The 25,768-nt window shown below is 42.2% G+C and overlaps 2 long non-coding RNA genes across 2 annotated transcripts in view; one reads left to right on the top strand and one right to left on the bottom strand.

Annotated features, from left to right (window-relative positions):
- Positions 1–24,995, top strand: part of LOC144588403 (uncharacterized) — a 39,094-nt gene extending 14,099 nt beyond the window's left edge. The window contains exon 2 of the long non-coding RNA XR_013543947.1: positions 14,011–24,995. This is a non-coding gene — a long non-coding RNA (uncharacterized LOC144588403). The remainder of the gene's footprint in view (positions 1–14,010) is intronic.
- LOC144588404 (uncharacterized) overlaps positions 1–25,768 on the bottom strand; it is a 272,384-nt gene that overhangs the window by 32,500 nt on the left and 214,116 nt on the right. The window lies entirely within an intron of this gene.

Genomic DNA, 25,768 nt, shown 5'->3' with positions numbered 1-25,768 from the left:
AGAATACATCATGCGGAAGGCTGGACTGGAAGAAACCCAAGCCGGAATTAAGATTGCCGGAAGAAATATCAACAACCTCCGATATGCAGATGATACCACTCTGATGGCAGAAAGTGAGGAGGAATTAAAGAACCTTGTAATGAGAGTGAAAGAGGAGAGTGCAAAAAATGGTCTGAAACTCAACATCAAAAAAACTAAGATCATGGCCACTGGTCCCATCACCTCCTGGGAAATAGAAGGGGAAGATATGGAGGCAGTGTCAAATTTTATCTTCCTGGGCTCCATGATCACTGCAGATGGAGACAGCAGCCCTGAAATTAAAAGGCGCCTTCTTCTTGGGAGGAAAGCGATGACAAATCTTGACAGCATCTTGAAAAGCAGAGACATCACCTTGCCAACAAAAGTCCGAATAGTCAAAGCTATGGTTTTTCCTGTCGTGATGTATGGAAGTGAGAGCTGGACCATAAAGAAAGCAGACCGCCGAAGAATTGATGCCTTTGAATTGTGGTGCTGGAGGAGGCTCTTGAGAATCCCCTGGACTGCAAGGAGAACAAACCTATCAGTTCTAAAGGAAATCAACCCTGAATGCTCACTTGAAGGACAGATCCTGAAGCTGAGGCTCCAGTACTTTGGCCATCTCATGAGAAGAAAAGAGTCCTTGGAAAAAACCTTGATGTTAGGAAGGTGTGATGGCAAGAGGAGAAGGGGACGACCGAGGATGAGATGGCTGGACAGTGTCTGCGAAGCAACCAACATGAACCTGACACAACTCCGGGAGGCAGTAGAAGACAGGAGGGCCTGGCGTGCTCTGGTCCATGGGGTCACGAAGAGTCGGACACGACTAAACGACTAAACACACACACAGAAGTTTGGAGGCAGTTTTTAGACGATTTCAATGGCATTTCCTTTTGGAGAAGTCTGAGAATGCTTAGGGCTGAGTTTCAGGTCCAGTCGGTTGCTGCAGGCTCCTCAGGTTTCAATATTTATTTTAGAGGCTGGTGGTGTTCCAGCAAGTGGCCGGAGGAATGGCACCAAGCTGGTATCACTAGACATCTGACATTTGTAGAGGTTTCTCCCACAGTCAGTGCTTTATGGCTTTGGGCAAGGGAATGGGACAACTCAGTGGTACGCTTCTGGTGTGATAACCAGGCGGTGGTCCATATTGTTAACAACCAGTCAGAGAGGGTCATGGCCTTGGTTAGGGCATTTATATTACATGCCTTGAAATTTAACATTTTGGTACAGGCTAGACATGTACCCGGTGTTCATAATAGCTTATCTGATCCATTATCATGCCAGCAGATTGAGTGGTTCAGAGAGTTAGATCCAGGGGCCAACAAATTCCTGGAGACTCTTCCCTCAGAGGTCTGGCAAATTGGCATGAGGTTGCAGAAAGGGCAATAGGTCTGACCCTGGCACTGAGGACGAGAAAGGAGTATTTTGCAGTGAGTATGGAGTTCCAGAATCCGTGGGCTTGGATCCTTTGTGGCCAGTCCCAGTTGACCACCTGCAGCAGTTTATAGTGTATTTAAATAGGCTAGGATTGGCACCAGGATCCATACAGGGCAAGTTATTGGTGCTGGCCTTCTATGCAAAAATTAATGGTCATCGAGACAATTCATTGGACTACTGTATTCGAAAAATGATTGAAGGTTGGTGCAAGGAAAGAGGCAGGGTAAAAGATTCGAGAGCTCCCATATCACCTGAGCTGTTAGAAGGTATTTGTAGGCAATGGGAGGTTCTTTGTAGGGATGAGTTTGAAGTTGCTTTATTCAGGGCAGCGTCTTTGTTAACATTTTTGGCACCCTTAGGATTAGCAAAGTAGTTGCCTCAGGAAAAGGGGACATAACTAAGGTAGCTGTACAATTACAAGTTGTTAAGGTTGCAGATGGGATGTTGCAGCTCCACATACGTCAATCCAAAGTTGATCAATGGGGGAAAGGATCAGGTATTACTATGTCACGTTGTCACATTAAGATAATCTGCCCTGTCGAGGCTATGGAAACATATTGGAAAATTAGAAGACTGAACCCAGGATACCTTTTTATACATAGGGATGGTTCCCCTTTAACGAAATACCAATTCTGGAAGTTAATAGATGTGGCCCTTCAAAAGGAAGGAGTCCAAGGTCTTAAATTTGGTATGCATTCTTTCAGAAATGGTGCGGTGTCCCTTGGTTACCACCCAGAGGATATCAAACAGTTAGGACGATGGGCTTCATCCTCTTATCGTAGGTATGTTAGGGCACTTCCTAATGTCTAGGTAGGGACCTATTTTGTTTGGTCATGCAGGTACCACGGTGGTGGCCAGGAGAAGACACATCATGATTGTGGGCCACAGCTATGTTTTTTGGGCAGCACAGTATGCTGCCGCATCCCCATGGTGGAGCAACCTTGGCCTTGATGCTCAGACCCATATTGAATGGAGAGGGCGCCATGGAACGCTGTGGGGCCAGCTTTGTCGAGTGGCCGCTTTTGGGCACCACCCGGGTGGTATACCTGGGTGGCAATGATTTGATGCGGCACACTGGAATGGCCCTGATCATTGATGTGGTTCATGATCTCACTTGGCTGAGGGTCACATATCCTGCCATACACATTGTTTGGTCGACAATCATCCCTCGGCTGTCATGGAGGGATGCAAGAAATATTTTACCCGTAAACACTGCCCGATGTAGTGTTAACAGGGAAGTCTGCAGAGCTGTTTGCAGAGGCCAAGGATTGGTGATTGGTTACCGGAGGATCTGCTTGGACAGGCCAGAGTTTTTTTGGTCAGATGGCGTATGTCTTTCCAAACGAGGTTTGGATGTCTTCCTTGAAAATATCAAGGAGGGGGCTGCTTTTGGAGCTGGAGCAACTTGATGGCGGGCATGGGACTTAACATGGCTAGTCCCTATGCTGTGGTGGTTAGTGCAGATTAAACAGGTATTTTGGGGGGTCCCATAGCAATAGCAGGTAATTACAACTCATCTGAACTCCCAGCACTGCAACCGTGCAATTACAGTGCTTGGGTGGGAAAGATGCGCTGGGGATACACCTGGACCAACAGGGAGAGAGTGGCTCGAGGTCCGGGATGGTGAAATTTGGGCAAGCAGAGTTTCTCACTGTCTTCATGGCTGGGAGAGCTCAGGCCAAGGACTTGCATATTGGTTGGTTAGAATGGTCCGTTTAGACCTATGTTTTGAAACCTGAATCCGCTCTACAGCAGGACCACCACCACCCCTTTGCCAGTGGATTGGCAACAATGAGTATATTCAATAAAGTGTTGCCCATGTTTAATCCATATTTTCTGGTCTTGCATCTTAATTCCGGGGTAAGGGGGCAAAGGGTCAACATTGATCTGATGGCATGTTGTTTTTGTTCTGGAGAAGAAACAGAATTAGCCACTGGAGGAAACCTGTGAGCATTTTTATATGTTTTCCAGTCACTGCCCCAATTTTGAACTATCAGGTCTTAATGATGAAGAATGGGAATGTGCAGACAGGATGAAAGTAACAATAACAACTTCCTGATAGCTCAAAATAGTGCATGACAGTATCTATTACTTTTAAAAAAGTAATGTTCTGAGCTTTTTTCTTCTTTACAAAAAATCCCTTGAGTGTTGATTATTTTAATTCAAAACATGTTCTCGTTCAAAGATCTCATAATAGATAGTATAAATTCCAACTCTATTATGAGACAATGTATCCATTTTTAAAATGTTGTGTTAAATAGGATCTATGTATTCTTTGTTTAGAGCAGGGGTGTCCAACCTTTCACCTTCCCTGGGCCACATTAGAAGATGAAAATTTGGTTTGGGCCGCACATACATTTGGTTTGGGCAGCATGGAGGGGCAGCCATAACCATCCTCTGCAGCCTGCTCCAAGCACGCTTACCGGCAGCTGTGATCTCAGACAGCAGAGGCAGCCAGCTTCGACTCCGGCGGCTTTATGGGGCCGGGAGGGGGTCCACCTATTGACAGGGACAGCACAATGCAGTCATGCAGCCCCCCTCTCCCCTTCCCTCCCACTCCTTCCTTCCTTCCCTCTCTCCCCCCCCCCACTGTTGTGACATGCCCTGGCCACATTGCGGCCGCAAGCGCCAGCAGTGTAACTTGAAACTTTGGAATTTCTTTTAAAATAAAAAATTGCACTGGGCTGCATTACGAGCTGACCTGGGCCGCATGCGGCCCTTGGGCCGCGGGTTGGACAAGCCTGGTTTAGAGTGTCAAATTTATGGAATTCCAAAGGTTTCAGTTTCAGAGATCTAATTTTCTATGTCCCCTAGTACTCAGTTAGATATCAGAAGAATTTGCACTTCTTATATTGAGTTTGTGTCTCCTTGTTAACAGAGATACTTAGAAAGATAGAATAACAGACTGCACCAGTCTTATTTCTGAATTCTGAATTTATTCCTGGAGCTTTTCCCCCTTTCTCTCATGATATAATAGAGGAAATTCTTGGGATCCCCATTACTTTCAATAGTTTCCTTGAGTGTCGCTGCTGATTCCTTTAGAGTGGCATTTTCTGACCCCTCATCAAGTGCAACCTGTCTGTATGCTATTAATATATATATTTGCATAATATATATTTTTCATAATCTCTTTGCTCAGTCCACACTTTCAGATATTGGAAATATCAATGAATAGAGGGTTGCTAGAGGTGTAGTCAGTCTAGGAAGAAGTGAAATATGTGGGTGTGCGTGGGCGTGTATTTCTCTGCTTCCTTGCCTAGACTGAACAGAATAAAGATGTACTGTTTTGGAGGGAAGCCACATGACTTTCTGAATTGTTATTTGAATTGTGAAGGGAATGGCCTTTCTGACAAACATGAGCCTGCTTACATTCAAATGCTGTCCTACTTCAAAAGCATGCATTATTTCAAAGATTGTGGCAAGGATCCCTGTGCATTTCAGCTTCTGTTGGTTGAACAGCAAGAAGTCTCTTCTCTTAGCAATACTTCACTGTGAACAACTTTATCAAGGCAAAGACACCCTATGATCAGGACAGGATGGGAGCATCCTCCTGATGTTTTAGGATGAAGGAAGCCTCTCCTTGCTTCAGTCCATAAGTCACTTCTGATGTAAAGAGTGTCAGAAACAGTGTGTAATACAGAGACGCATGAGAGTTGTAACTTGTGTGTCTTGGATAATGTTCATTTTCTAAAAATAAGAATTTATCACCATTTGTAAATGTCTCCACATTTGTGATGGCAAGAACATGAGAGCTTAAAAATATTGAATGTGGGAGAGACCAAAACAGAGAGATTCATCTGTACGTATATGCAGTGGAAAGATTGTAAGATTGAAATTGTTTATGTGGGAGAGAACTGGTAAGATTTCCCCTCTCCTAGTGTGATATATTGTTTGTTTGTTTGTGTGTGTGTGTGTGTGTGTGTGTGTGTGTGTGTGTGTGTGTGTTTTCAAATATGGTGGGAATCAAAAATTTCTTTGACAGTATTTGTGCCAAGCCTTGGATTGTCCTGGGGAAGCTCCAGACTTCTTATCATATTTTTATGTTGAAATGAGAAAACTGAAAAACACTGTTTGTTGAATGGCATATGCAGCGTATTTCTGTGCTATGTATGCCACCTTTCTTACTATACCGAAGAAAATGTCGTCTTTTCTGTAGAGCTATAACCTGTGAGTGGTGGATAAGAGGCTTTAAAAGTCACATTTGATAATGACAGCTCTTTTGGCTACCTTGCATTAATAAATATGACTTTGAAAGCCATAATGGCTTTCTTTAGGTTCACTTGGAGAAATGATTTTGCTGGCAGAAAGCACTGTCGGTCCACATGGAGTGACTTCTGATAGGTATGATTACTCTCTAGGGACTAAGTGGAAGATTTACTATTGACATAAAGGGAACAACAAATCACTACTACTCTGGTTATCAGATTACTGAAGAAAGCAATGGGAGAACTATTCTACTGTGCCATTGACATTGAAATGAAATGGAGTAATGGAACCACTGCAGCATCTCATCTGTCAGTTATGGTTGGCCCTACTGTTGGGCAGAGTGAGCTAGTTGCCTGATTTTGGGTGTCATGGAAGGAGAGCAAATAGTTATTTGCTTCTCAATCTCCTTACCTCCTCACCCCCCATCCCCAGTGTTTGTGTCTTAGGGCAGAAATCCACGAGGGATTTTTTTTTCTTCTTGGCCCAAAAGGGCACCATGCGCCTTAAGCAGGGATGGACCGGCCAATCATTTGCTACTCTGCCTCAGGCAGCAAAGTTTCTTGGCCCAGTTCTGGTTTCCACAAGGCTGGCATGGGAAAGAATACTTGCAATGTCTGGTGATCCTGGGAACATTCCTGCTGCACTTTCAAGATGTGTCGGTGTGATTCAGTTCTTGTTCTAAACTAAGCAATTCCTCTTCATTTACCTGATTGACCACAGGAGATGTGATATCCTTAACAGAATGTTTAATCTCTTTAGGAGGGGATGGGTGCACAACAAGTTCAGTAGGTCCAATGGGTACATTAACTGAAGGTGAACCAGTCCATGTTATAGGCAGTCCCAACCACATTGTACTTTCTTTCAGCCTAGTGATGTCCCAAATCTCTCCTGATCCGTCAGTTTCCTCAGAGGACTGCTCCTTACTGCGCAAATTGTCCCACCACAAGGGTGATGCACCCAATCTCCTTCGCAAGGTTGGGTAGGGATAGGGTCTGGGCGCACCACCTTCTTCCATGGACCCTTCCCTCTTGGGTAGACTTACACTGTCCATTCTAATGGGTCTAACTCTCCCAAATGAACTTCTATCCCAGCCATTCCATGTCCGCGCTCAGGTCTGCCACCTCTCTCACTCTCTCTTTCTTCTCTTTTTGGAAACGAGAACACATACGGTCCCTCTTCCCTTTCTTGTCTCCAGCTACCTTTTTCTTTCTCCTCCTCCCCTATTGCTATCCACTCCTCCGAACCCCAGCTCCTCTGTCTTACCGCTTTTTCCTCTAAACCAGTAGTCGCCAAAAACGTTCTGCCATTGGCTGTTCTACTCCCACCTTTTCCTCCCCCCTTCCTCCTGTGGCTTGACCTTCCTCTAGAGTCAGGTCTTGAATCACCGCGGGTATAGCACTCAACACGTTTGAGGGGATGGCTCACTTTCAGGTTTAAACTGTCTTAATCGATTCCTCTTCATGGTCGGGGTTTGCAGCCACTGTCCTGGGACTTGCTTAGACATTTGCTCAAAAAAGACAAGACATAACATCAACCCAGATGAGCTTCACTGTTGATGAATTTCACTGTTGGATCAGGACAGCAGAATACACCACAGAACTTGACCAAGGACTCGTCTCTTGCTGTGAAGGGTTCCCATGACTGGAGAAACCTTAGTTTTGCCTTCTTTTTGTTCTTCATTGTTTCCCTTTTGCTGCCAATAATATCAGAGAACTGTGGAATCTGTGTTTTGCCAGACCTGAATTTCATTTCTAGTACCTAGGGTACAGGTAACCTCTAGGTCAGGCTCTTATTATGCAACCGCACTGTCCCATTCATGGACTTTTACAGGAAGTATGGACAGTGCCACACTTTCCAACCAATTTGTTCATCTTTTCTGTTCCCAAACTCCTCCTTAAACCTTAAGGAAAAAAACCCAACATGGCTCAGTGCCTTATGATTAGTCATACTATGAACCATCTGTGTTGAATAGCCCTGCAGTAGCAATTAGCCATCTTTGCTTTATATATGTCTGTGTGTATAAATGAGAGGATTGCTTGCTTTAGGATTTCAGCTGTTTATGAAAAAGCACATGACCAACTCTGCGTCATTAAGTTCTAAACTGCACAGCCACCCTGGGGATTCAGGCTGCAGTTAGTTTAGATCTTAATGACTACCCTGTTTACCTGAAAATAAGTCCTAACCAGAAAATAAGCCCTGTATAACTTTTCAGGATGCTTGTAATATAAGCCGTACCCCCCCCAATAAGCCCCAGTTAAGTGGAGCCCTGCTCTCCACCATTGTGCAGCAGCCAGAAGAAGATGACATGACTGTATTTGAATACAGTGGTGCCTCGCTAGATAATGATGATCCATTCCACTGAAATCGTTGTTTAGCAAAATCATTGTCTAGCGAAAAGCATTTTCTTATGGGAATGCATTGAAACCTATTTAATGCGTTCCAATGGGGAAGAATCGTCATTGTCTAGTGAAGATCGGCCATAGGAAAGCTGCTTTGCAAATTGCCGGTCAGCTGTGCCGGTGTCTTGCGAAGCTTAGGTCCTGAAACACCCGTTTTGCGAGCACGGAGGGAGCTGTCAAAATCGTTGTCTAGTGAAAATCGGTTTGCGAAGCAGGGACCAAACATTGTCCAGCAAAATTCCCCCATAGGAATCACTGTTTTGTGAATCACTATAGCGATCACAAAAAGTCAATGTCTAGCGAAAAAACTGTCATGCGGGGCACCACTGTAAATGTAGATTGTTGTATATGAAAAAAAAAATCCCCTGAAAATAAGCCCTAATACATTTTTGGAGCAAAAAATAATATAAGACCCTGTCTTATTTTGGGGAAAACAAGGTAGATCGGAAAGTAAAGCATTTTTACATGCAGAGCGCTAAGTATGTAGGGGATGGATCCACCTCAATAACAGAGGTGGCTTAGCCATTAGCTTAAAGAGATGAGGTCATTTCAGGTGTTGGTACCACAGCCACCTGCTTGCTGGTACCTGCACTGGATGCTGCCACTGTCACCTTTCTAGTCACTGCCTGCCCTCCTGTATAGCACAGTCCCTTCTCAGCTAACTATCAGAACTATGCCTGACCCTGAGGGTTCTTGCAACCAAGGCATTATGGGTTGAGATGGACACCTGTTACAGGTGCTGGTGGGTAGAAAAAAAAAGAAAGGGTTGATATTGCCACCATTACTAGCATCCTCTGTACATCTTCTCCCTCCTATGTTTGGTGGTGGTGGTGGGGTGAGACTTCTCTGGGGTGGTAGAAGAGCTTGTATTGGTGCTGCTTTGTACAAGATAACATGGTTTATACCAGTGGTCCTCAACCTTGGGCCTCCAGATGTTCTTGGACTTCAACTCCCAGAAATCCTGGCCAGTAAAGGTGGTGGCGAAGGCTTCTGGGAGTTGTAGTTGAAAAACCTCTGGAGTCCCAAGGTTGGGGACCACTGGTTTATACTGTTGCTTCAAAACAACAAGAATCTTGGGAAGTAGTCATAGTAGGAAACTGGAGAGATACCTCCAAGTGGAAAGGACAGATGCTTCCAGGTACTGGGTTAGGTGGTTCATTGGTTTCTCTTGGTGTAAAGTGTCTTCATATACTCTTCATATTTTATTCATAACCAAGTCAACTTGGTCATGGAAGGGAGTTTCGCCTCTAGCTGTTATTCTTTAAAAAAAAATGATTTCAAGCCCTATTTTTCACTTCTTGATGGAATGGAAGTTAGCAGTCTTGACGCAATGTGGTGCTAACAAGAACAGTTGATGTGACAGCATTCCTTCCTTCCCTAAAATTAGATGCAAAATATTGCAACCCATCTAGCAGAAGTGATCAGATGAACAATGCCATATCACTGAGAAAGCCTGAGGGACAGAAGCTGTTCAAGAAAGATATAAGCCGAGCATCGACATCCGTGAGGGAAGAGGTACAATTCCAGCAAATTAGGTCTCGGAGTGCCAGCATATAAATTAGGAAAAATGCTGGGCCCAGAAAAGAGCCCTCTAGGGACTGTCAAAGCTCAGTTTAATGCTTCACAAATGGAAAGAAAATAGCCCAAGGTCACAACACTGACCACTCTGTTTTGGATTAACGCTAAACAAGACCAGTGGAACATCACTGGCAAGTAATAGCTATACAAAGCTGCTCAGTACGGAACTCAGTGTTCAGAAACATTGCTAATCTGTAATAGCACTGGAAGACGCAGACTCCAAAGGAATTTTGTCCATTGACTCCTGGAACTGCTTAATATGTCTGGTTTCCTGCAATCTTTATTGGATAGTCATGGAGCACACAGGGGCCAGTGAATGCTCCAAAAGCCAGGGGAGCAAGTGGTTATCTTCATCCATAGCAAACCTCCTAAAAACTAAATTCAAACAAATAATCTGCTTATCCTGACAAGTGTTTATTATATGGTTAGTGAGTGTTAGTGAATTTAGTCATGATAATTTGAAGCCTATGGCTGAAATCCTTGGGAGGGGGGCAATTTTTGGATACAACCTGGGGGCTTAAGAGATGTCCAACTTTGTCCTAGACTAAGAATTGTATTTTTAAAATTTGCATGAAAATGTGTGAGTGCATTTTGCCCAATGTACACATTTTTGTAGGCAGTTTAGCTTAATATACACATTCTTACAAGCAATTTTCCATGCATATTACACATTAAAATGTGACTTTAATGAATATTTGTACTTTGGGTATAGCTTTCCCTAATACATACACTTTTGTATGTATTTTATAAGAACAAAATATGTTGTAACATTTGGAAAAAGTCCTAGTTTTGAATAACTGTTTCAGTTTAAAACGATGAAATTAGATAATTTGAATTAAAATGCAAAGCAAATGAATATCTCTTCCATCTGTATTATCAAGTTCAGTGCTCTGTGAACAATCCCTCCTCTTCAATGTACTTCAGAAATGGGTTTCTTTTTATAACAGATAGAATCAGGCACTGGTCTTCTGAAAAGGGAATCAGCTTCCCATTTCACTAGTTTCTGAGACCTCTTCTAGATTCTTCATCTGAACTGAATTGTTTCAAGACATGGATGGAGAACATGTGACCACCCCCTGCAAACATTATTGGACCTTAACTCCCATCAGCCTCAGCCAACGTGGGATGAGGGGGTTTGCATTCAACTAATACCTGAAGGTCCAGAGATTCTCTATCCCCCCCTGTTTTTAGGCATTTGGATTTATGTTCCAATGATTTCTCTGTACCCTCAAAAAGTTCTCCAGATTTGTTTATATATTTTCACACCAGTTAAAGTTCTTTGGCTTTTTCTCCTGTGCTCCAGTTTTATGTCTATGGCTTTCTACTATTTGATACCTATTCCTCTGACAATAGATAGTTTAAAAAAAAAGATTTTAAAAATTAGGTAAAGGTTCCTCTTGACAATTTTTGTCCAGTTGTGTTTGACTCTAGGAGGTGGTGCTCATCCCCGTTTCCAAGCCATTGAGCCAGCGTTTTGTCCGAAGACAATCTTCCGTGGTCACGTGGCCAGTGAGACTTAGACACAGAATGCTGTTACCTTCCCACCGAAGTGGTCCCTATTTATCTACTTGCATTTGCATGCTTTTGAACCTCTAGGTTGGCGGGAGCTGGGACAAGCGACGGGTGCTCACTCCGTCACGTGGATTTGATCTTACGACTGCTTGGTCTTCTGACCCTGCAGCACAGGCTTCTGCGGTTTAGCCCACAGCGCCAGCACGTCCCACCTTTTAAAAATTAAGTTTGCCTTATTTACTGATGCCGCTTATTAAATAGTGCACCATATCATTTCAGAAAAGTTTTAAAATTTCACATGTTCTGAAATGACTGTGGGCTTGTAGGGGGGCCTAGGTCAAGAAAACAGCCTGTAAAACAGAACAGGTTTGTTCCAAAAAAAAATTGGTACAGTATTACAAATCTTATCAGATAACCTGTAGGAAGAAAAAGCAAGGATACTTGAGAAACAAGGGAAGGACCTGGAATGAGAGAGTCATGGAAGGACTGGAAGGAGAGAGAAAGAGATAAGTAATAGTGTATAGGAGGCCAAAAAGACTCCAGAGCCACTGGCAGTTGGTAGACCAAGAGAAGAGCATAAGTTACATGCCTGAGGGCAATCAAACTAAAACCACAAAAGGGCTACAGGGGCACAGGTCTGAAAAATAGTATTTTTTTCATAAATAAAGGAATTAGTTGAGAATCATAGACTCACAGAATAATGAAGTTGGAATGGGCCTCATCGGGTCCAACCCCCTGCTCAGTGCAGGAATATAGTTGGAAAAACTATACAAAAGATAAGATGTAGAGATGAACTGAAAATAAAAAGCATATCAATGTTGATGCCAGTCATGACCATTTTTTACTAATCTGCAAAGATCTGATCCATAAAATTGCTTCCTACTAAGTCAGACACCAAGACCAGGTATCTCAGTATTGTCAACACTGGTTGGCAGCAGCTTTCTAGGGGTGCAAAGCAGGAGATTTTCAGTCCCAGGTGAAAATGATGAGGATTCAAGTCGGAACTTTCTGCATATAAAGTCAGAACGCGGCCCCATTGCTAAGTAATTGTGGGACCTCACTAGATTTCTTACCTAGAAACACTTCACCCATTAAGAAGAGAAGATTGTTTATACTATCATATGGCTCTGTTTGTGTGTCCCATGGGTCAGCCACCTAGCACTGAAAGATTTACATTGCTGGAAGGATAATCTTGCAAGAGGAGAAAACAAGATTTTCTATTAGTTTGTCATCTGACTCTGACGAAACAAAGAGGTGGTGTCCACAGGCACTTAAGGACTCCGTAAATCCAGTAACCTGGATGCTCATTTCCAAATTTCAGAGTGTAATTGTATAGTGATGTTTACCAAGAATCAAGTCCTATTGAATTTAGTGGGACTTACGCTGCACATATATAGAACTGCAGTCTGACATTTGTGAATGGCCATCCAGGCTATCAGGTTCATGTCCATGATGGACCAGCAGTGATATAAAGGTGAAGATTCCAAGAAATCCACATGGCATTTTCGTACCCCTATTGTGTAGTGATCTTTTCAAAGTTCCCTAAAGGCTGTCAATACAGAGACAGTCTTCTTTCTCTTATATATCATGCCTCAAGACTTGTGATGAATGAATAGGAAGGACAGGATAATCAGAAGCAGAAGTACTCAGAGCCATACTTTGCAATTTTTGCCCTTGGGGCTTTCCTGCCCTGTTTGCTAAACTTGGGACACATGAAGTTGGTGTACACAAAGAAAGGAGAGAAGTTGTTGTGGGTTTTTCAGGCTCTTTGGCCGTGTTCTGAAGGTTGTTCTTCCTAACGTTTTGCCAGTCTCTGTGGCCGGCATCTTCAGAGGACAGCACTCTGTGCTCTGGATAGAAGGTCCTTTCTTTGTATACAAAGATAGACTGTGCGGCGATCATCCTGCTTTGGCTCATGTAAGAGGTTATTTGCATACACCAAGAGCTGTTGGTAGGTGGAGCCAAAGAAACTAGAAGGGAGGGGTGAGCAGAGAAGAGAAATTTAGTCAGTTAATATATTCTCGAAGGCTTTCACAGCCTGGATCCTATGGTTGTTGTAGGTTTTTCGGGCTGTCTGGCCATGTTCTTGAGGTTTTTCTTCCTAAAGTTTTGCCAGTCTCTGTGGTCAGCATCTTCAGAGGACAGGAGTCAGAACTCTGTCTGTGCTCTGGTACAGTTTGTGGGATAGTTGGGTATTTATAGCTGTGAGATCAGCCTTTGTCCTTCTCAGGAGATTGGGTGATTATGGTGATCTCTGTGTTTTTTTTTTTTTGTGTGTGGGGGTGTATTGTTGTGATAAGGAGGAGACATTATCTGTCACTGTGATTGATGGATGTCTTTAGCAGGTCTTTTTTGTGTAGTGATCACAGGTCCTTGTGGCTGGGTAGAGTTCGTTGACCTTTTGCATGCTGTATTTTTCAGTGCTTCTGTTGTTCTTGCTATAATAGATAAACACACCCACTATTTTGGAAACTGTTAAAATAAGAACAACTCTTTTCTCAAGGATGAGCTCTCTGATAGAAAGGAAGGCCTATTTTGTCTACAGCTTACTCGACTATAGATTCACATTAGAAGGAACTAGAATGAGTTTGAATATATCAGTGATAATAGGGGGCAGCCAACTGAGCATAGGTAAAACAAAACCTCATTTATTTCAACGCAACCTCTCATGGGCGGGCAAGAGGCAGAGGAGGTTTATTCCTATTTAGTAAAAGCAACAGAAAACTCTGTCTGGGATTGACATGCAATTAGCTTAGGCAAGCAGTTTTAAATAACACACCTGAAAGAAACTAGCGGTGAGTTCTTTCCTTATAATAATGTGACATAAAAGACCTACCTGTGTGTTATTTTTCTTTGTCTTCAGGTGGCAAGTCTAAAGAAATCCTGGAAACTGATCCTTGGAGGTTTTTCCACATGAGGCAGAACCCTGGAAAATCATGGTTCTGACTCAGATAGACATTCATCAACAGCAGAGGACATCCACTTCTGAAAGCCTCCAACGTGTACAAGGGACAAGGAACCAGGGACAGAGAGAGGCAGGATTAATGTGCCCTGTCATAAGGTCTGTCAACATATGGGTGAAAGAAACTAACTGAAGAGCGCTCGAGTGTATCTATATCCAACTCTTCAAAAAATCTCCAGTTTTTGAATGTGGAACATTGTGCTTCTGTATCCATGATTCAAAACCCCAGGAAATGGTCTGAGACTGTGCAGGGATAGTCAAGATAGTCTATAGGATACCCAGTATGAGAAGATCCCATAAGATGAGCGCATGATCTGTATGGTTTTGGAGAAGGGCAGAACCAGGAACAGCTAGGACGTGGCTGCAGTCCCTCTGTACCAAGACATCTTGAATTTAATGAAATGGTGAAGCAAAAGTGTGAGTGAGTTTAACACATGTAAGAGAGAAGCACAATGCACTTTAACCTCTCAAGTAAACTCATATTGTCAGTTTCAAAGCTATAACGTTTGGTTTGGGCTGCTCCTTTTTTTTAGAATTGCTTTGCAGAAGGCTGATTTGCTCTGCTGCACAATAACATTGTTGCGCCACTGTGCAGCTATAATCACACAGTTCTAACAGTTTGATACCACTTTAACTGATAGAATTCCATCCTATGGCAGTCTCAAGATTTGTCATTTGAACTGCAGCTCTAGGTGCCCCCTGCCAGAGAAATGTAAAGCAAGCTAAAAACCACTGGATTTTGTATGATGGAGTTATTGTAGTTAAATGTTAATCGATATGGAATGAACTATAGCCAGTCCCTGAGTAGAGAATGGTAGCACTGTAACATTGATACGAGGAATATCCTTGTAAAGAATAAGAGTAATGTAAGAAGGGAGAGCACCGGCCTTCAAGTTGCCCATCCACCTCTGGACTGAGCAGACATACAAGTCACCTGGTCACAAGTACAGGGCAATGTACTTCTATTCACATGATTGTCATCACTTCTAAATTTGTCTCAGTACAACTAACTTGACCTATGTACGTTTCTTTGTAGTTTTTTCCCCCTCAGAGGAAGTGGCCATAGGTTGGTTCCATTCTGAAGACTTAATTCGCAACATAGGAACTTTCTAGCTGTCAGACAGTATTTCTGGGGTTACCTGCCATGAGAGTCTCTCTTCAGTGATGGCACAGGCCTTGTTACTTGCTTAACTTCCATGATACACAAAGACTATTTCCCTCCCAATGGCTGTTTATGTGTTTTATGCTCTTCCCCTCTGGAAACGCATGTAGCAAAAGATTCAGAAGAGAGCTGTCAAGAGGAAGGCCTAATGAAGCAAATCCCATGACAATGAACCTCAAGGAACTGCCAGTAGGCAGACATGTTGAAAGTTTTCAGACACTGAAAATTATCTCAAATTCAGGAGTCGGGAAGGTGTTCATTCTTACCTCCAAAGTTACAATGCTAAGCAGATTGAAACAGAAGTTGGGATTTCTACACCGAGGGTATGAACTAAAGTTTAACCACTAGAAAGAACGCCTTAGTTGTAGCAAAACATCTTGTAACTTCTTGAAAAGTTTCCAAGCTGCAGCTACACAGCGATGCTTTTGCTAGAAACTATCCTTGAGTATCTTTTTCGCTGAGAAAGCAATGTACGTATGCATGTATATATGCATAAAGAAAGCAAAAATAAGGATGCGCTGTAGCCTTTTTCAGATTATGTACAAGGACCACACAACTATTTTTTTTGTTGGACTATGAAAAAATGATTGATTAATTGCTTGATTGATTAATATTTTCACAACAGGGTGAAAACTGAATGGATTTCAGCAGAAACAAGCAATCTGTATTTGTTTATTTATTTATTACCTAGGAAGCAAAAAGAAGTAAAGTGGGGTTATTGCAGTTTGAGAACATCATGAGAAAACAAGGCTCATTGGAAAATTATGCTATGAAATAGTGACAGCAGCAGGGAAAGAGGAAGCCCAAACAAGAGGTTGATTGATTCAGTAAGGGAAGCCACAGCCTTGAATTTGCAGTAGCTGAGTAAGACTGTTAATGATGGCAGGAGCTTTTGGAAGCTTGCCGTAAATCAGAAGAGACTTGGTGGCACATAACAACAGCAAACCATGAATTTTATTTTATTTTTTTAAAAACTGAGTTTGACTTCAAAAGTAGCTTCTAACCAAAATCTATGCGAATGCATCATGTAATTAGGGATGTATTGTGGTCTCTTTAATTTGTGCAAACTGTCTCTACATAAAACTAATTTTTAGAAACTCCACACGATTAAACTGCAGTATCATCTTCATTTGTGTTAAAATGATACTGAATTATTTCTGTTATTTTGCTCAGTTTGTACATTTTTTTTCATGTCATCACTCTCTTTTCATTGCGAGTGCCTCAAAATATATTTCTCAGGGCAAAGAGAATGTTTTTGTGGTTCCTTGTCCTCACATGGAAGGATGAGGCATGTCTTGATTTCGATCTCTACTACAGCATCCTTCCACTTTTCCTTCTCCTCTGTCTGCTCCATGAAGCAGCTGCCTCCCTCTGCCAAATAGTAAGACTGATCTTTAAGATTTAACTACCCATCCCAATCACTTTCTGTATGCAGAATGTGAGAAGGGGCAAAGAAGGGATCTTGTCTATTGAGCCAGGCAACAATGGACTGGGGCCAATGCTGCAGAAGTATTTATTGTTTTTGTTTATTTAAATAATTTCTATGCTGTCTTTCTCTCCATAGGGGACTGAACGTGGCTCACAACAGATAAGCTACAGATGCACTTGCACTAGATGATGGTGAAATAGTTAGTTTGATGATTTTGAAAATTCTCAGTTGCTCCTGCTTCTTCCCATCCTCTATACCATTTCTATTTTCAGCCACATCTTTACTACCTTCAGCTCAGAGTAACGCACCTCCTTGTAGAGTCCATGAACATCTCCAGTCAGGATGTCTCTGAGAGCCTCACTGTGACAGGCAGAACCGCTGCCTGCTCTCGCTTTGGCTCAGCTTACCACAGCCTTCAGAAAGCTGTGGGGATGGAGGGGGTGGAGATGAGGAGAGACACTGTTATAGTCATTCAGAGGTTTTGTTTAGAGGATGTGAGAGATGGTCAGTTTGAGAGGAAGCGAATACGATGTTAGGGACATGATGTTTCATTTTGAGAAGGAAAGAGTGTGATTGAGTGATGTAGAGGGAACGTGCTGATGTAGAGTTTGAGGGGGGTTAAAGAAGTTAGTTACAAGGGTAACAAAGAGTCTGAAGGAGGTCAGTCAATTGGTTTAGTTTGCATCATTACTGCATTCCAGCCTTGCAAATAAAGTTTTCTGTTTCTTGCTAATCAATGCCTGGACCTGTGTGGGTAGGGAAAACTGGTGGAATCCAGCCCCGAATCTATAAATCTGAGAAAACACACCATTCTACTCTTTGGTTGAGTTCCTTTATTTCCTTTACAAGCACATAGTGGTTCTGTGAGAGAAAAGAGGGGGAAAGGGAGCCATCGGACGCCAGGGCTATTAACAATGGCAGTTCAAAAATCATGTTCAATTACTCTCATTTATTCAGAATCCACTGAATCCTTCCTAGGGAAGCACGTGTTAAAATGAGGCAGGCTATCTTCCAGAAGTAATCAGAAGTGGTCTAAGATAGTGATTTTCTGCAGGCTTCCACAATGTTATGCTGCAGTGCCAACGTATCTCAGCTTCCTTGTTTCCCAGCCAGCAATCTTGTCAACATTTCAGTTAGGACAGTTCTTGGTTCTCTGCATAATCTTGGATCTGTGGTTGAGTTATTTGGGTGCATGTTTGCCACCAAGCATGAGAGGTAAGAGATGGATTGCCCAGAACCCAGAACTGTGTAATTAGTGTGTGCACTTGTACGGCTGCCTCTTGTGCATTCAGGTCATGCCCTCAGTTGTGCACCTAGGCACACAACAAATAATCAGAAAATTGCAAAAAAAAAAAAAAAAAAAAAACACCATTCATGTGATTTCCCTTACATGTGTGGTGTTTCATAATAGGATATCTGTCATTATTTTCATTATTATCATTGAGTATATGTTAAATATGATTGGTTCAAATTTGGGAAAGGAGTACAAGACTGTATATTGTCCCCCTGCTTATTCAACTTATATGCAGAATACATCATGCGGAAGGCTGGACTGGAGGAATCCCAAGCCGGAATCAAGATTGCCGGAAGAAATATCAACAACCTCCGATATGCAGATGATACCACTCTGATGGCAGAAAGTGAGGAGGAATTAAGGAACCTTGTAATGAGGGTGAAAGAGGAGAGTGCAAAAAATAGTCTGAAGCTCAACATCGAAAAAACTAAGATGATGGCCACTGGTCCGATCACCTCCTGGCACATAGAAGGGGAAGATATGGAGGCAGTGACAGATTTTACTTTCTTGGGCTCCATGATCACTGCAGATGGAGACAGCAGCCACGAAATTAAAAGACACCTGCTTCTTGGGAGGAAAGCGATGACAAACCTTGACAGCATCCTAAAAAGCAGAGACATCACCTTGCCAACAAAAGTCCGAATAGTCAAAGCTATGGTTTTCCCTGTAGTGATGTATGGAAGTGAGAGCTGGACCATAAAGAAAGTTGACCACTGAAGAATTGATGCTTTTGAATTGTGGTGCTGGAGGAGGCTCTTGAGAGTCCCCTGGACTGCAAGAAGAACAAACCTATCAATTCTAAAGGAAATCAAGCCTGAGTGCTCACTGGAAGGACAGATCCTGAAGTTGAGGCTCCAATACTTTGGCTATCTCATGAGAAGAGAAGACTCCTTGGAAAAGATCTTGATGTTGAGAAAGTGTGAAGGCAAGAGGAGAAGGGGACAACAGAGGATGAGATGGTTGGACAGTGTCATCAAAGCTACCAGAATGAATTTGACACAACTCCGGGAGGGAGTGGAAGATAGGAGGGCCTGGCGTGCTCTGGTCCATGGGGGTCACGAAGAGTCGGAAACGACTAAACGACAATATGTTAAAAAGATGAAAGAATCATACAGTCATCTTAAAGACTCCCACATTTCTTATGTCACAAGGTTTCATGAGCAAACGACTCCTGTATCGCTTGCAGGACAGTCACTAGCCATCGCTCATCTGATGTACAGTGGTAGGGAAAGGATGAGCCAGGGGCAAGTGTGTTCAAAACAAAACATTCTGCCCTACTCTAATGAATCATTTGAGAACAATGTTTTCAAAGCCTTGTTCCTGCCCAGTGTACTAGAGCATAATCACAACACAGTTGGGGGGGGGACCATGGGGGGGGATAGAGGAGGTGTCAGGAAAGAATCTCCAGCTCAGCTGAATGATCATTTGGCAGGAGAGGTTATTTTAATAGATGCATCACTTTCAGCTAAGCTTTCACCATCTGTTCTGTGGCTCCTCACTATGAACGCAAAAGGAACATAATTCACAAGTGTATCATAAAAGAGGGAAATATAATTGATTAAATGATCTCTCTGTGTTTGTATACATTGGTTATTTGGTGGAGCTACTGTCTTTTTTTCTCCTTCTCTCTCTATAACCCCCCTCCTTTTTTTAATTTGACACATAAATCTGGGGACTGTATGGTAATGTTTGCCTTAGCAAAGTATGTACACAGCAATACATAGCCAAGTATTCTGGGAGATGCAGGACTACTTTTTAGCAGCAAGTGTAATGTGCAACATTTTGCATAGAGAACATATATCAATAACAATGCTCAAATGATTGGGTTTATGTGAATCTTGCTGTCAAGAAAACATTATCAACCGGCATCAGGGGAGGTACCCAAGTCAGCTCTTTTCTGTTAGTATAATGTAATCATCCACAAGCAGCTAGGAGAAGGGCCCAAACAGTCCCCATGTCTTCTCATTGCATTAATTTCAGTGTTGTTATTTGTTATGTGCAGTGTGTGTGTGAGCATATTGAGTATATAATCAACCTCAGAAAAGTACATCCAAGTCTTACTGATTTAAACAGGAGAATTAAGCATATATTTGTCAACGGAGAGAGGCTGAAAGTACTTAGCTGTGGCTGAATTGTAGCCACTGTTTTAAGAAAGATGGCAGGATGGCATTTACAATAAATATATAAAAACTTGTGATTGCATGCACACGTGCATATGCCTGTCTGTTGTTTAATGGCCATGTGTTACTTTGGTACATCTATCCTATTCACAACGCTCATATCACGAATTATAATATTAATCATCAAGTGCCATCAAGCTGATTTCGATTCATGGCAATCTTTCCCCGGGTTCTTTAAATACAGTGGTACCTCGACTTGCAAACATAATCCGTATTGGAATTAAGTATTCTACCGCTAGAGGGTGAATTTTTTTTTTATTTTCTCTTCTTTTGACCTAAGGTGAACTTAGGTCAAAAAAAGGGCAGGAAAGGGTTTTTTGGGGGGCTTCGTATGTCAAGGCTCCGTTCGCAGGTCGAAGCAACCTTTTGAGAACGGAGCCATTCGTAACTCGAATTGTTCGCAAGTAGGGACGTTCACAAGTCAAAGTACCACTGTATAAAGTACTTAGAAGTGGGATACCAGACCATTCTTCTCTTAGTGCTCCAAGACACTGTAGCTTGTCCAAGGCAACTCCATGAACTAAGCACACTCTAGCTGATCCCACCTAGCTCTTCTGGGAGGCATAGTGGGGATTCAACCACCAAGCTGCTGGCCCCATAGCCATGTGCTCCAACCCAATCAGCTATACCAGCCCTGTTCTGATTATGTCTTCCTTTATTTCCCCCATGAGAAATATTTTGTGTTCTGTAGCCTGTCACTATAAAACCAGGAATCTGCTCTGTTTGCTGGAGAGAACCTTCTGCAAAAGACAGAGGCATCCTGGGAGGGGACAAAGAGGAAATACTTCAGCAAGATTTTGATAATGAAATCGTTCATAGCAATACATTGTCACAAGGTCTGAAGTATGTGGGTGTTACTGCAGGAAGACCCTGTTCTCAATCCTGCCACTATCAGTAGCACATCTAGTGACACTAGAAAATGGATGCCACTAGACATGGGGACCAAAAAAAAAAAGAATTACAATATTCGTAGGGAATCACTGTTTCTTCAAATATTTGTCACTTCATATTTGTCAATTCTGGAGACCCTTAGAAGTACAAAGGGATGAATATTTACGTTTTTAAAATTCATCCTCATAGGCAGAGAGGGAAGGCTAGGCTGCCAAGATAGAAGCATCCATTCTGGCAGCCTAGTCTTTCTTCTCTGCCTATGCACCCACCGAATAGCCGATTCGCGTAGATAGTAGAGGCAGAGATGGAAGGGCTAAACTGCCAGAATGTAAGTGGCCCGCACCATCTATAAAGACAGCAGGGACACAGACAGCAGCGGCTGCAGGGGTGGCAGAAGTGGCGGAGGCAGCAGGAGAAGGTAGGGAGAAGAGGGCTCAGGAGAAGGTTGTGGAGGTGGAAGGGATCAGCATTCTTTTTTTTAAAGACAGCCATGAGCTACCTAAAAAATGCAAGCACCAATGAACCAAATTGTGGTTCTTTGGTAAAACATTAGTAAATTCATGGTTTGTGTTTCATCAACCTGGATGAACCATGAACCAAGACAAACCACCATTTTGGCAGTTCATCATCTCTAATGGTTACACTGGATGAGATGAACAGCTTTGCATTTGGAGGTAGTTTTCCATGAAGTTTTAAAAGACATTTCAGTGTCCTAATTTCTGCCAAACTTCTCACCTGTTTTCAAATTAGCTTGTTTTGTTTGAAGGTTGCCCGTAGGAAAATAAACACAGGCTTCATAGGCAAGTCTGATTGCCAAGGCATGTGTTTCTTTAAAAAATGTCATCAATGGAGATCTAAGTTGCTCTCACCTTTCAATTATGGGCAAAATGCTTCATGTAATGTGACTCCCAGATTGTAGAACTCCCTATTAAAAGAAGCTAGGTTTGCTCTTTCTCTGTTCTCCTTCTCCTGGCAGCTGAGTCAATCAAGGAAGTCCTTTGGCCAGTTGCTAAGCTGGTCTGCGTTTCAGGGAAGTCTGTTACATGCTAGCTTGATCGTATACTGCTCTGCTTTTAATGATGTTTGGAATATAGCTGTTTTAATGTCATGTTTTGCAAATCATCTTGAAAGCCCCTTTGGCAGAAAGTTAGGATATAAGAAAAATAAAGAAATTATATATCAAATTCAGGACTCAATACCTGGTCTAATTAGAAGGATCACATAGCAGATGACATGAAAGTCTTCTGTTCGAAGCCCAGGAAAGATGTCCCTTAGTGAAATATAAATTTTCCCGGCGGCAGAGGAAAACAACATCTGACCTGGCAAATGAATTAGATATTTTGATGGTTGAAATCACTGCTAATTTAGAGAGAAGCTGCTAGGCATTCTTCTCTCTGATTTAGAGGAAAGCTGCTAGACATTTGTAGAAGATGTGGGCTCATATTTTCTCTTGTTTTTTGATGTTGTTTAGTCGTTTAGTTGTGTCTGAATCTTCATGACTCCATGGACCAAAGCACGCAATGCCCTCCTGTCTTCCATTGCATCCTGGAGTTTGGTCAGATTCATGTTAGTAGCTTCAATGACACTGTCCAACCATCTCGTCCTCTGTCGTCCACTTCTCCTCTTGCCTTCACACTTTCTCAACATCAGGATCTTTTCTAGGGATTCTTCTCTTCTCATGAGATGGCTAATGTATTGCAGCCTCAGCTTCAGGATCTGTCCTTCCAGTGAGCACTCAGGGTTGATTTCCTTTAGAATTGATAGGTTTGTTCTCCTTGCAGTCCAGGGGACTCTCAAGAGCCTCCTCCAGCATCACAATTCAAAAGCATCAATTCTTTGGCAGTCAGCCTTCTTTATGGCTCAGCTCTCACTTCCATACATCACTACTGGAAAACCATAGCTTTGACTATGTGGACCTTTGTTGGCAAGGTGATGTCTCTGCTTTTTAAGATGCTGTCCAGGTTTGTCATCACTTTCCTCCCAAGAAGCAGGCGTGTTTTAATTTTGTGGCTCCAAGATCTGCAGTGATCTTGGAGCCCAGGAAAGTAAAATCTGTCACTGCCTCCATATCTTCCCCTTCTATTTGCCAGGAGGTGATGGGACCAGTGGCCATCATCTTAGTTTTTTTGATGTTGAACTTCAGACTATTTTTGCACTCTCCTATTTCATCCTCATTAAGAGGTTCTATAATTCTTCCTCACTTTCTGCCATCAGAGTCGTATCATCTGCATATCGGAGGTTGTTGATATTTCTTCTGGCAATCTTAATTCCGGCTTGGGATTCCTCCAGTCCAGCCTTCCGCATGATGTATTCTGCATATAAGTTGAATAAGCTGGGGGACAATATACAGCCTTGTCGTACTCCTTTCCCAATTTTGAACCAATCTGTTGTTCCATATCCAGTTCTAACTGTTGCTTCCTGTCCCAGGTTTCTCAGGAGATATATAAAGTAGTCAGGCACTCTCATTTCTTTTAGGACTTGCCATAGCTTGCTGTGGTCCACACAGTCAAAGGCTTTTGCATAGTCAATGAAGCAGACGTACATGTTTTTCTGGAATTCTCTGGATTTCTCCATAATCCAACGCATCTTGGCAATTTGGTCTTTAGTTCCTCTGCCCCTTCGAAATCCAGCTTGCACTTCTGGGCGTACTCAGTCCACATACTGCTGAAGCCTACCTTGTAGGATTTTGAGCATAACCTTGCTAGTGTGTGAAATTAGTGCAATGGTACAGTCGTTGGAGCATTCTTTGGCACTGCCCTTCTTTGGGTTTGGGATGTGGACTGATCTTTTCCAATCCTCTGGCCACTGTTGAGTTTTCCAAACTTGCTGGCTTATTGCGTGTAGCACCTTAACAGCGTCATCTTTTAAGATTTTAAATAGTTCCACTGGAATGCCATCACCTCCACTGGCCTTGTTGTTAGCCCCGCTTTCTAAGGCCCATTTGACTTCACTCTCCAAGATATATGGCTCAAGGTCAGAAACCACACTATCTGGGTTGTCTGGGACATCGAGATCTTTCTGGTACAATTCCTCTGTGTATTCGTGCCACCTCTTCTTGATGTCTTCTGCTTCTGTTAGGTCCCACCCATTTTTGTCGTTTATCATGTGCATCTTTGCACAAAATGTTCCTTTAAATTAAAAAATCATTACCTTGAATTACAACAAAAAACAAATCTACTGGTAGAGGAGTGATGCGTAGTTGCATGTCTATGCATGCCACAGGAAAGGGTTCTTCTCCACTGTTAGGCAGCCTGCTTGGATCCTATGTTGAACACAGAGGAGGGATGAAATCTGACTTCACTCCACTATCCTGCTCATTCATCTGCATGTGGTTAGGACCCATGTATTCACCTGCCAGCAATTCTTGTGAATCTATGTTTGGAACATAATACTGTCAGAGAAACTGCACTAGACAGCTGAGTGCTCAGCACATACAAAATAAAAGATCAGCAACGTGATGCCAGTTTGTATATTATTTGTGTAGTCTTCTGACTTTAGATGCCCAACTATGGACAGGCGCACTTTCAGGTAATCTTCAAAGAACAGTAAATATATAATTTGAAATCTAATAGATTGTAGTATGTACATATTTGCAATACTGACTTATAAAACATTTGGTAATAACAATAATAAATAATCTCTTATTCAATGGATCTGATCTATTTTGGTTTAACATTCTATCTAATCCTATATATTGTTTTTTAAAAAGCTGTTTCCAAGGTTTGATGAAAGTTTGGGGGCTGTTAAATATATGGTTATAATGACTTTGTTTTTTGAGACCTACACTGTCATGGTTAAACCTTTGGCATCAGATGTTTATATACAGAACTGGAGATGAGCAAGTGGTACCCCATTAATGTAAATGTTGACAAAATTTCTGGGGATACATGCCTTTCTAGTATGTGAGAAGCACATAAGAGCAAAAGTTGTGCCCCATGCCATTTATTGACAGAAGTGACAGCCTTTGATTGTCAGTAGGTTGTTCCCCTTCAAGTGAACCCTGGCACTTTGATAAAGAAAACAGAAACCAAGCGCCAGTGTTTTGATCAGCAGCAATAGACAGTTTGGCACTAAGAAATCAGGACAGTTAGTTACCAAAGCAAAGCTAGATTCTGAAAACAAGTGGCGAGATTTTTTTAAAAAAAACTCTTATGAAACTTCAAGCATAACAAGATATGGACGACATGAATTAAACACCTTTCTGAATGTATTTAACATTTCTCATGAACATTTTTCTAGCCTTCCCAATGGATATGTATTTATCAGCACAGGAGTTGCATTTATCAGTATAGGAATTGTATACATTACAAACATATATTAGCCTTGAGGAATTTTCCTGGCTTCCCTGTGGCTGTAATATATCTCATTTAATGTGATTTGCATATTATAAACTTTCATACTGTATACATGACTGCCATTTTTATAACATGCATGAGTAGATTATATATAATCTCTTTAAGAGTATACAGTGGTGCCTCGCATAACGTTTGCTTCGTTTAACGTTTTTTTCGCTTAACGTTTATTTTTTCAGAGTCAGATTGTGCTTCGTATAACGTTTTTCCCTATGGGCGATTTTCACACAGCGATTTTGGGACCATGCTTCGCTTAACGTTTTTTGTTTTAGGTCCCCTGCTTCACTTAACAATGTTCATTTTTTCAATTACAAAAGTGTCTTAACATGTTGAAAAACGGTTTTAAATGCT

The sequence above is a fragment of the Pogona vitticeps genome, chromosome 3 (assembly GCF_051106095.1).
Source record: "Pogona vitticeps strain Pit_001003342236 chromosome 3, PviZW2.1, whole genome shotgun sequence".
Lineage (NCBI taxonomy): Eukaryota > Metazoa > Chordata > Lepidosauria > Squamata > Agamidae > Pogona > Pogona vitticeps.
Note: the sequence above shows the minus strand (reverse complement) of the source record. Positions and strands in the feature narration are given on the sequence as shown.